This window comes from Pantherophis guttatus, chromosome 4 (genome assembly GCF_059756535.1).
Source record: "Pantherophis guttatus breed Tessera chromosome 4, ASM5975653v1, whole genome shotgun sequence".
NCBI classification, from domain to species: Eukaryota; Metazoa; Chordata; class Lepidosauria; order Squamata; family Colubridae; genus Pantherophis; species Pantherophis guttatus.
The window spans coordinates 144,660,028-144,672,054 of record NC_142066.1 but is presented as its reverse complement, the minus strand read 5'-3'; positions in this window follow the sequence as shown (position 1 = coordinate 144,672,054).

Here is a 12,027-nt window from a genome sequence, read left to right as displayed (position 1 = left end):
ATGGCCAAGGCACCCCAGCCTCTTCCATTGTGAAAATGGATTTCTTTGGTTCTAATCCAACTTCTTAACTACTGCATCGGCTCATTGCATCTTAAAGGGAGAGTGTTAAAAAAAAACAAAAACAAAAAAAAACCCAGTCCTGCCTGCATTGTGAAATGATGAACTCCATTTTACTGTTTCAAGATCCCACTTAAAAGGAAGGATGGAATTGACTTGACTGCTTGTATTCATTAGGTCTGACCTGTCTTGTTTCGGAGTGGGTTTTAAAGGAAGATGTCTACAACAATCTGTATCGCTTCACTGCATTTGTAATGAAAAGGAACTGTTAAAATGCTTCAGGACTTTAGTGGAGGATTCCGGGAGCTGCTTCTTATCTATCTATCTTATCTGTGGCTGGAGTCACAGAACACACTTGGCTAGACCTGATGAACCACCACATGCTAAATTTGGTGGTGTTAAATTTGGTTAAGGTTCCTTTTTTTTCCTCTTCAGCTTAACATCGTAAGTCTGCTTAAACTACTGGTTCTGTATAATTTGGTACATGAATACAAAGCCAGAAAATAGATTAATTTACCATTAGGCATATCATACTCGAGGTAGGTCCGTGGAGGGTTAAAAATATTAAGATAGTGGCCACAGTCGTAATTTAGAAATTTGACCTTTTTTTATTAGTGGCACATCTGCCACACATAATAAAGGGAGAAGGTTTTTATTGCACTGTTGCCACCATCATCTTGATTTTTTTTTGATAAAATCTCCTTGTTGCAGCTCGTCTCGCTGTTTATTAAAAGTTCAGGCTGTTGAAGGAACAAGAAAATCCAGAACCTCTTTGTGCAGGCTAATTTAAAAAAAAAATCTGTGAAATATTCCTGAAAGGTACAGGAGTTAGTTACACACTAAGTGTTAAGTCCTGATGATTTTTTGTCTTTCAGTACTCTTGCTAACATTGTTCTTTTCCATTCAGAACTAAACTCATAAGAACAACAATATGTCTAAAAAGTGCTTTTTCAAGAGGCAACTAACTGGACTGAGGAAGAAGAAGACATTTTGCTTCTCATCCAAGAAGCTTCATCAGTTCTGGCAGAATGGTGGGGGTGACGGAAGGATCATCAGTTCTAAACTAACTTGAATTAATCCTTCCATCACCTCCAATATTCTGCACCTTTGGGACAACCATGACCTGGATGAGTGAGAATCTCCATAGACATTTAGCTATGCACTTTGGGATGAACATCCTTCAAATGGTGTATGAACGGATTACCAGAAAAAAATTGCAGAGTACAGGAAGCATTTGTGCTTCAGTTTGACTCAAATCCAGCAGCCTCTGCCTGTGTCCAACAGTGAAGGGACACAGGGAAGAGAAAAACATCCTGCAGAAGGCTTCTCACCCATTTGCACTACTCAGGTGACCCTGAGGACACAGATAAACCTCCAGGTGGCCTCAACAACTCTCTCAAAGAATGCAAATGGCCATCCAGCCAGAGCTGAAGAAGCTTCTTGGATGAGAAGCAAAATGTCTTCAAAGGAAAAACCAGAAAGTCCAATTGCCTCTTGAAAAAAGCACCTTTGGGACAACCACAACTTGGATGACTGAGAATCTCCGTAGACGTTCTGCCAGAACCAATGAAGCTTCTTGGATGAGGAGTGAAACTTCTTCTTCCTCAAGGGAAAAAAAGAACAGTCCAGTTGTCTTTTGAAACAACTATGACCTGGAATGCCTGAGAATTTCCAAAGACAAAAACAACAATAATTTGCCTAGGAAACATACACTGACACAATCCCTGAATAAATCCAGTGAAGAGAAGGATGAGCAAAAAGAAAGAAGGAAAGAGAAAACATGTTCAGTATAAATAACGCAAGACAGTTTTCTTTGTTTCTTCTGTTGCTCTGTGCAGTTGCTGTAACACTACATCTCAAGGGCTTTTGAAGGTGCAATGGGACAATTTCCCCTTGCTCTTCTCTTGAAGCCCACCCTCCCACATCAAAGAATGGATCAGTATTTCCAATGTTCAGCCAGATTAATATTTTACATTCAAAGCAATAAAACCAATCATTTAAAATAGATCCCGGTACTGGCCTATTGTCTTCAATATTAGTAGATAAAATAAGGGTGGGGGGGGGGAGGTTTGAGGACAACACAAATGAATTTCCAGAGTAGGGATCAATGATGGTCAAGAGCAAATCTGGACTGCAAAAATCCAGACTCAACTTTAGATGGCAGCAAAAAAGAGGCAGAAAGCATAACCTTTGATATCATCAAGGGATGGTCTGGTAGCACCAGATATGATTGTAGCTGAAAAAAAAGCCCTAATAACAGCTCTCCAAGACTTCAAAAGTTCATGCCCACCTTATGGTGTGACATTTTGTGAGTCATCCACTCATCCATTTATTTAGTTTTTCTTAAGAGTAGTTATGCAAAATGCCATTTTATAGTATTTATATAACATTGCTGTTGATATATCTAACCAGATTTAGGGGTCATGCAAATTCCAAATTTGAGATGACACTCATCCAATGAATCCTAACGGAGTTAATTTAGTCTCAAAAGGTCTAAATCTTTGGTACATCAGGTCTTCCTGATGTACCAAAGGGTTAACTCTCTTTTCCAACTTATTGAGGTGAAATCCTAGAGAGTTCCTATTTTTCTAGTCTTTTAATCTCTGTGGCACTCCAGCTTTGTGTCATAAGGGGAGACATGCCAATATAGAATAACAGAATTGGAAAGGACCTTGGAGGTCTTCTAGTCCAACCCCCTGCCCAGGCAGGAAACCTTATACCATTTCAGGCAAATGGTTATCCAATCTTTTATTAAAAATTTCCAGTGTTGGAGCATTCACAACTTCTGGAGGCAAATTGTTCCACTGATTAATTGTTCTATCTATCAGGAAATTTCTCCTTAGATCTAAGTAGCTTCTCTCCTTGATTAGTTTCCACCCATTGCTCCTTGTCCTGCCCTCAGGTGCTTTGGAGAATAACTTGACTCCCTCTTCGTGGTGGTCAGGGAGGCAAAAAATGTGGCTGATGGATGAGGGACCAAGTCAACCAAGATTATCTGCTGCCAGCAGAAATGAGTCAGTTGACTGGGAATAAGGATGCCTGGGTGAGTTATTAACCACAACAGGGTGGGGGTGGGGTGGGCAGAGAGCGGGGAGGGAGAGAAAGGGAGAGAGAGAGGGAGAGAGAAAGAGGGGGAAGAGATGGCGGGAGGGAAGGAGAGAGAGGAGAGGGGGAGAGGGGGGAGGGAGAGAAGGAGAGAGGGAGAGAAAAGGAGATGGAGAGAAGGACAGGGGGAGAGAGGGAGAGAGGAGGGAGGGAAGGAAGGAGAGAGGGAGGAAGGGAGGGAGGGAGGGAGGGAGGGAGAGAGAGAGAGAGAGAGAGAGAGAGAGAGGGAGAGAGAGAGAGAGATGGAATCAATCCAAGGAAAATATTCCTTTCTCAAACATCTTTCAGTTGATTTCCAAAAAAAGAGAACGTTAGACATTCAATCTCTTTCCTTCAGGCCTTTTTTTTAAAAAAAAAGAAAAAGAAAAGAAAGAAAAACAAGTTTTGCAAACGGTAGATCAGCATAGCATCAAGGTATTTATCTATTTGTTCATTTATGGCCTCCTTAGCCCTGAGCTGGTTTTAGCTGAGCCGCAGCTGCACTCCCAACCAATCAGCATCTTCAAGGGCTTGGAAGAGTTTTCCCTTGCAAAAGCCCTCACTTGCTGTGTGGGGATGATGCCAAATTGCTCCTATACCATCCATTTTCCTATTAGCATTACCCGGACCATTCTAGAGAAGAGGCAACTTGCAAATGTGATTTTGGGACTCCCTGGCCCATACATCCTGCAAAGTTTAAGTGGTGTGCCTGGCTATATTTCCAGCAAGGTCATCTCATTTGCAGCTCACAAAAGATGGCGATGCCTCCTTGCAAATCCTAGCCATAGCACAATTAGGGAGATGGATTAAGTTGCATCTAAGCAGGATGCCAGATTGATGCTCCGCTGTTGGGATGCTGCTGGTGAACTCTATTTCCATGGCAACTGCATTATGTCACATTAGCCTGCCCTCAGTGTTACTTGGAGCATCAAGGTCTCAGTGAGTGCCTAATTTACTGGTGAGACCCAACTAGGCTAGAATCTCAGATGGGGCTTATTAGGAAGAGATGGGTGTTTTCTTGGCCAGGTTATTCTTTAGCCTATTTCCCTTGCAAGAGCTATTTACACCTTGAAGGCGTTAGCATTCCAAAGACGGAGGAGAGAGAGAGAGAGAAGAGATAATGAGCAGCAAAAGATGTCTTCCTAAAGCACAGATCATTGCACAATCTCACTTACTTCCATTTCTCCTCCACATTTCCCCCCCTTAAATAGCAGCATTTCCAAATTCTAGAACCTCAGCTGTTAATTGAAAGGATGGAAAAGAAAGACAAGAGGAAAGGGGAAAGGAAGAAGATGCAAGCAAATATGCTCCTTCTTCCATAATTCTCAGCTGATTTACAATAACAGAATGCTAGACAGTCAACTTCCTTCCTTAAGAACTTTCTTTTTAAATAATAATAATAATAATAATAATAATAATAATAATAATAATAATAATAATAATAATAATAATAATAATAATAATAATAATACCAAAGCAAGTTCTGCAAACTGAAGGACGTTATAGCAGGTAACATTTGATTAGTCTCAGCAATCTTACAGCAAATCCAGACAGGCATTATCTTGGCCACAATTCAACAATGCAGCAAGCAGAATGGTAGTGCATTTAACAGTAACAGAATTGGAAGGGATCTTGGAGGTCATCTAGTCCAACCCCCTGCTCACGCAGGAGACCTGTACTAGGGATTCGAACTGCCGACCTGCCGACATTTCTGATTGACAAGTTCAGTGTCTTAGCCATTTACCTGAAACATTTACTGTTTATTTGAAAGCATCTTTCAAAGTAAACAGCAATTGCACCAGGTAATTTAGGAAAAGAGCTCTGGACTTTTGTATGGTTCCTACTTTTCTTTTCCACTAGGTGAGATATGTGCTACTCCAAGTACTCTGTAATATTCTGCCCTATTAGATGAAGCTAGAATCACAAATCTATTTTCACATCAAAGGACTTAATACACCACAATCAGTTAAGGGGTGAGGAACTTGTAGCTTGCAAGTTACCTGCTACTGTTAATCTCATGTTTGAGTTGTCGCTAAATCATAAGGCTAATTTATGCTGGTGTAATTTTTCCAGCCATGTTTTTGATGGAGAGAGAAGTAGAATTCAGAGACAGAATAATGGGTTTAGATCTTTGAGAAGGTGTGTGTATGTACACTTTCAAGTCAGTGTTGATTTTTGCCTAGACAATCTCTGCAGTTTTCTTGGCATGTTTTAAAAGTGGTTTGTCTTCCCTGGACCAAGGTTCCCTAGCTGACTTTGTGTATGAAGGTGAGGTTTTATTTATTACTTATTTATTTATACCCCACCTTTATTATTTTTTAACAAATAACTCACGGCAGCAAACATATCCAACACACCCTCCTTCCTACCACAACAACTACCTTGTGTGGTAAGTTGGGCTAAGAGAGAGTGACTGGCCCAAGGTCACCCAGTTATCTTTCATGGCTAGGGCAGGACTTCAGCTCATAATTAGAATTAGAATAACAGAGTTGGAAGGGACCTTGGAGGTCTTCTAGTCCAACCCCCTGCTTAGGCAGGAAACCCTATACCATTTCAGACAAATAGTTGTCCAATCTCTTCTTAAAAACTTCCAGTGTTTGAGCAGTCACAACTTCTAGAAGAAAGTTGTTCCACTGATTAATTGTTCTAACTGTCAGGAAATTTCTTCTTAGTTCTAGGTTGCTTCTCTCCTTGATTAGTTTCCACCCATTGCTTCTTGTCCTGCGCTCAGGTGCTTTGGAGAATAGCTTGACTCCCTCTTCTTTGTGGCAACCCCTGAGATATTGGAACACTGCTATCATGTCACCCCTAGTCCTTCTTTTCATTAAACTAGACATATCCAGTTTCTGCAACCGTTCTCCATATGTTTTAGTTCCCAGTCCCCTCATCATCTTTGTTGCTCTGCTCTGCACTCTTTCTAGAGTCTCAACATCATGACCTCCTGATTTCTAGCCTAGTACCTTAACCATTATGCCAAATTCCTTTGTGAAACTTACCACCCACATTTTACTTTTACAAAATTTTACAAAGAAAATTCAGCCCAAACCTACCCAGAGGGTACCACTGTACCTTATCAGCAATATTAGAAGAAAGTTGCTCATTCTGCTCAATGGTACTACTTCTTTCCGACTTCCCATGCTGAACAAATCTAATTTGGAAACCATGATTTATGGCTAAGCATGCTAGACAAATCCAACCAAGCAGGTTTAAGGAAAATATGGCTCAGCACTATGCATGAATCCAGTGCAAATTAGAGCCGGCCAGGATTCATGGTGTGAAACACATTTTTGGTCCTTGTTTGAGGTGAGGTGGGTGAAACCAAAAGCCATGATTACATCTGTAGAACGTTAGCACTCCTAGAAGAATGAAATATTTTGAAAATATAAAAAAGGCATAATATTATATTTCCCAAAGGGAGAAATGGAGATACATGTTTTTAAAAGCAACCCCCACTTTCTTAATAGCCCCAGAAGATATGTTTTGCCCATTAGGAAAGACTGGGCCAACCTATCTACAAAACAAAAGACCTTCAGCTCCAGGATGATGGGATTATCCTTCAGGGCAAGCCATTCAGCCACAATAGGAATTGCCCAACAAGACCCTTCATTGCATCAGCCAAACTTCAACCAAGGTTACCTCAGACAAACTCCTAGGATTTGTACATGGCCCTATGGGAGTCTAACAATACTCAATAGAATACATGTTCTGGAACAGAAATAGGAAGTTCAAGTTCAAAGCCCAAGGGAAGGTATAAATACCCTTCACTCTCAACTCCATGTGGTCAACTGCACCAGAACCATGTGCTTGGTGGTTCTGCTTCATCATTAAACCATCTTTCCAATCAGCCTCCATGTTTTCAGTGTCTTTCTCCCAGCTTGGAACTGAATCAGATGGATATTTCTTCCAACACTTATTTTATCAAATCATAGCAGGTTTTGTTTGATAAATATGTGTGATTAGGCACTGTATTCTTTTTCTGAATAGGTAATAGACTGAATTCTATAAAAGATTAAAAGTCAACATATGCAAATTAATCTGCACCATATTGGAAATACCAAGAATACAGTTTATGGCAGGCCTGAAGGCCCAAACGTAAAAGATGGCTTCCAGGTCTGGAATAATAATAAAGGCAATGGACTAGGGGTCCATTAGCATGTAGCTTAACACCTATAAAGTCTTCCATGGCACAGGTGAGATCATTTATGGAACCATCTTTTTACAACTATTTCTGACACCTTATGAGCTCCACCAGAGAGGGCCTGTGAGCAAAATAATGTCACCTGCCAGGAAAAGTTTACCTTTTCTTTAGAGGCAAAAAAAATTATCAAGTTTGGACACCCCTAATTCTTCTGTCCTTCTGTAAGGCCTTAGAATGCTATCTCTATTTGCCTCCTTTATTCATGACCTATCTGTTCCTCCAAGCATTGGGTCAAGATAGTGAGATGGCCACATCTAAAACGTAAGACCTTGAATGAGTTAGCATTTGTTGGTCTTAATTATCTCTGTTCTTCTTCTTGTTATGATGTTACCCTTTGTAGAAGAAGGCAGTCATAATATTGAGAAAAGAATGGAAGAACCTTTGGCAGATAAGAGACTACAAATGAAAATTAAGTCCTGGGAAAAGTAGAAGTGTGAGATAAAGACAAAAAGATAGGCTTGCTTTGGTTTTGTGTGATTTAAAATGGAACAGAGCTTTCCAGATTCTGATACCAAATTCTACAACAATAGAGTTCCACATTTCCTGATTTGGCCACCTGTGAAAGGTTTAGATTTCATTATCCTATTGTTGTTTTATGTTTCAAGGAATTTTAAATACACTATATTACTTTTAACACAGAATAATAGAGTTGGAAGGGACCTTGGAGGTCTTCTAATCCAACCCTCTGCTTGAGCAGGAGACTCTATACCATTCCGGATAAATGAAGGTATGTCTTATACTCTGCTGCATCTTATACTCCAAAAAATACGGTATATTCTTTTTTGAATTATAAGGCTCCAGAGTCATTGATTGAGAAAGCTATAGAAACTGAATAATAAATAAGTAATGTTTTTTGTGTATATGTGTATAGTGGGAGTGGAATGGAATATTGACCATATATATGTTGAAGTACACAGTTAATAAAACTGGATTGCTTAGATTCTTTATCCAATCAAATCAGTATTAATATTAATCTTTGTGTATACAAGAAGAGTAATTACAGACTGATAGACATCCTATGAAGACATACAAACCAGATTTATTAGAAATTTAATGGCAGGCTGGGAAAACTATGAGTGACTGGGGAGATAATTAAATCATTGGAGCTACTATTGGCCTTCAAGACATTGGTGACACTGTTGGCCTTCAAGAACAGGACACTGCCTTTTCCTCCAAACCCTGGAAACAGTACATAGATAGATTTGGCAAGGAGCAATTTACTGATGAGTGTGAATTTTATTAGAGCCTCAACCTTGTTGTTTTAAACTTTTTTTTTTTTTTAGTTTTTGCACAAAAAGTGTGCTTTTGTTTGGTTTACTCCAGTAGATAAATAATAAACTGTATTAAGTTTGTTTAACAAAAATAAATAAATAAATAATAAATCACCGGGCTGCAGTATGCCAGATAACACTAGATGGCAGCAGATCATTAGAATTTTGTGTACCTGTTTTGCTGCCATCTAGTGATTATTCGCCCTTTGCAGGCCAGTTATGACAGTCTTATTTAAATAACAAATATCCTAGATTTGGATAATGAAACATCTGCAAGAAAACAACCGAGCTTAGAGAGCACCAAGGACCCCTCTTTGGAACCTTGGGCTACAAATAGTCTCCTTTATCAGTAAGAAATGTCCATCCTTTTAATTTACCGCTCTTCCAGATTAGTCTGTTTCCAAGAAATATAGTGGGCAGACTGTGCCAGTTGGTGAGCCAATTTATTCAAAATACATATAGCTGGGCAACAAATCTAATAATAGGACATGTATTATAATTTCTTTAAAAATAATAAAAGCAGATGTCATCTAGCAATATATGGCAGATGTTTTGTGCAGGCTATTTGAAAGTATTAGATAAATAGTGAAATTTCTTTTAGAAAGGCTGCCCTTTGTACTGAGCTGCCAAGAAACACTTTGTGGGCTGGTGTCTAATAAAACTTGGGTGATGATAATTCCCTTCAAATTCCTCCTTTAAAAAAAAAATCAAATTGTTTTTGTCTCAATCCCTCAATTCTCTTTTATCTAAGCCCATAACCGAGCTAAAGCTTGTGTATAGAATCATTTGCATTTTTCAGTATTAACTCAGCACCACAAATTACGCACTTAGTTTGTACCTGGAATTCATTTGGAACATCTGCCATTTTTTCCATAATGCTTTTGCTTTTTATTTATTTGTTTTTAATTTGTTTGGGGGTGGTGTGGGGAAGAATCTACTTTTTTGCATAAGCAACTTTTCCTCTCTTTTGCTATCGCTTGTCCTCCTTTGCCCTAACACTGAAATAATTGCATTGGTAATTCTGGCTGAAAGATTTTAGTTACCGAAATCTGAGACTTGAGATGTTCAAACAGGATCCTGACTGCATAGGACTGAGCATGTTTCTCATTCAAAAAAGGAAGCCGTCAGAACTGGGCTGTTTAAAAAAAAGAAGAAGAAGGAAAAAATGCTAAAGAAATAGCACCTGGGGAATAAGAATGCCAAATAAAACCAGAGAACGGAAACATGCATTACAGAATACATTATTACCTTGCCAACATTGCCAGATTCAGCTTTAAGTGAAGAATTATTATTTTTTTGCCGGTGAAATTTCAATATGTTTTAGCTTGTAAGTAAACCAAGATGGATGTTGACCTGGGACATACGGAGAATTAAAAAAACCAGGCTTCGTTCTGCATACAGCTTGTTAATGAAATTCTGAGCCTCCCAATTGTCTCCCTGCCCTTAGCAGCAATTTCTTGACAAGAAAGGTTTGTTATATTGACTTAGTTGTTAGTGACAGCTTCATCCTTGCCACAGAGTACATGAATATGGTGAATGGGTTTCACCAGTCACTTTTTATTAATTATTTTAATATGCTGTCATGCCAGTGATGCATTGCGAAAGGGACAATATAGAACACATGTCTCTGGGAGTTGTCGAGTAACCAAACAAGAAATGCTTCTCAGTACAGATCAGGATGGAAAGTTTGAAACCACAGGTGACTAAGCTTGTTTTGGATTGGCTGGATGATGGAAGGGAATTCTGGAAGCTGAAGTTTTTTTTTTTTTATTTACAGCTAGTCTTCAATTCGCAACTTGTTGCTTAGCAATTGTTTGAAGTTGCGACCGACCAGAAAATGGAACCCTGCAATCCAGATTCAAAATTCCAACGATTGGGCCCCCTTTGACTAAACATGACTAAACTTAAGGCATTTGGCAACACAACTGCATTTACAACTGTTTGCATGTTCCATGGTCAGGTGGTCACGTTTTGCAATGGTTTTGCTGAAAACTGGCACTTACTTCTGTTGTTGTTGTTTTCAAAACCATGCCCATTGCAAATCTTATTGGTTTGCTTAATGACCATTGTGATTGCTTAACAACTACTGCAAAAAAAAAAAAGCCATAAAATTACAATGGGATGATTGTATTATGGACATTTGTTAAGGATTACCTTGACTTTGCTTTTATCGTTGGAATTTAACAAAGATAAAAAATGGTACCACCTTGATAATACCATTATAAATATATACATAAATGGGTATAAAATCTGGTGATAAAAATTGGGAACTAAAATTTAAAGGAAGAAAAGATTGATAGAATATTAATATACACCTAGCAGGGTCTTTTAGCCTATGCTAAGAGTTTCTCAATCTGGGCAACTCTAAGATGTATGAACTTCAACTCCCAAAATTCCCTCTCCTTGACTTCTACTATATTGTTTTATTTCTTGTTAGACTAGAATAGAATGAGCTGGAAGGGGTCTTGGAGGTCTTCTAGTCCAGCCCCCTGCTCAAGCAGGAGAACTTATACCATTTCAGATGATTGACTGTCTACTCTAGATTCTCCTTAAAAACCTCCAGTGATGGAGCACCCACAACATCTGAAGCAACTTCTGTTCCACTGGTTAATTGTGCTCACTGTTAGGAAGTTTCTCCTTAATTCCAGATTGCTTCTCTCTTTGATCAGTTTCCAACCATTGTTTCTTCTCCTGCCCTCTGGTGCTTTGGAGAATAATTTGACCCCCTCTTCTTTGTGGCAGCCTTTTAAATTCTGGAATACTGCTATCATGTCACCACTAATTCTTCTTTTCTTAAACTAGCCAAATCCAAAACCTGCAGCTGTTCTTCATATGTTTTAGTGTCTAGGCCTTTGATCATCTTAATTGCTCTTCTCTGAACGTTTTCCAAAGTCTCAACATCTTTTTTTGTAGTATAGTGACCAAAACTGGTTGCAGTATTCCAGGTGTGGTCTTACTAGGGTTTTATAAAGTGGTACTAATACTTCACATGATCTTGATTCTATGCTTCTGTTTACATATAGGAAATTTTGGAACAGAATAAATTCTCACAGCATAGATTTCTATGTTCCTCAGATTAAATCTTCTTAGTCCTTCTTTTAATACGGCAAGACTGAATCCAGTTTTCTACATCCCTAGTTTGGTGCCTTTAAGTTGCATTAGGACTACAATTGGAACTCATGGCCAACGTGTAGTCCAAATACATCCGGAGGGTAGCAGACAGGGGGGAATTGCTATTCAATTTTCAATTTATTCTAAGTAAAATAAGTAAGTACTTTGCCCAATAATACCTGTTCCTCGAGAATATGTTAATAGAATTGCAGGCTGATTATACTTAACCTGAGGATTATAGGATAATGGGAAACTGTGGTCGTCTATAACCTAATTCTCTCTCCCAACACTTTGCACCATTAACTA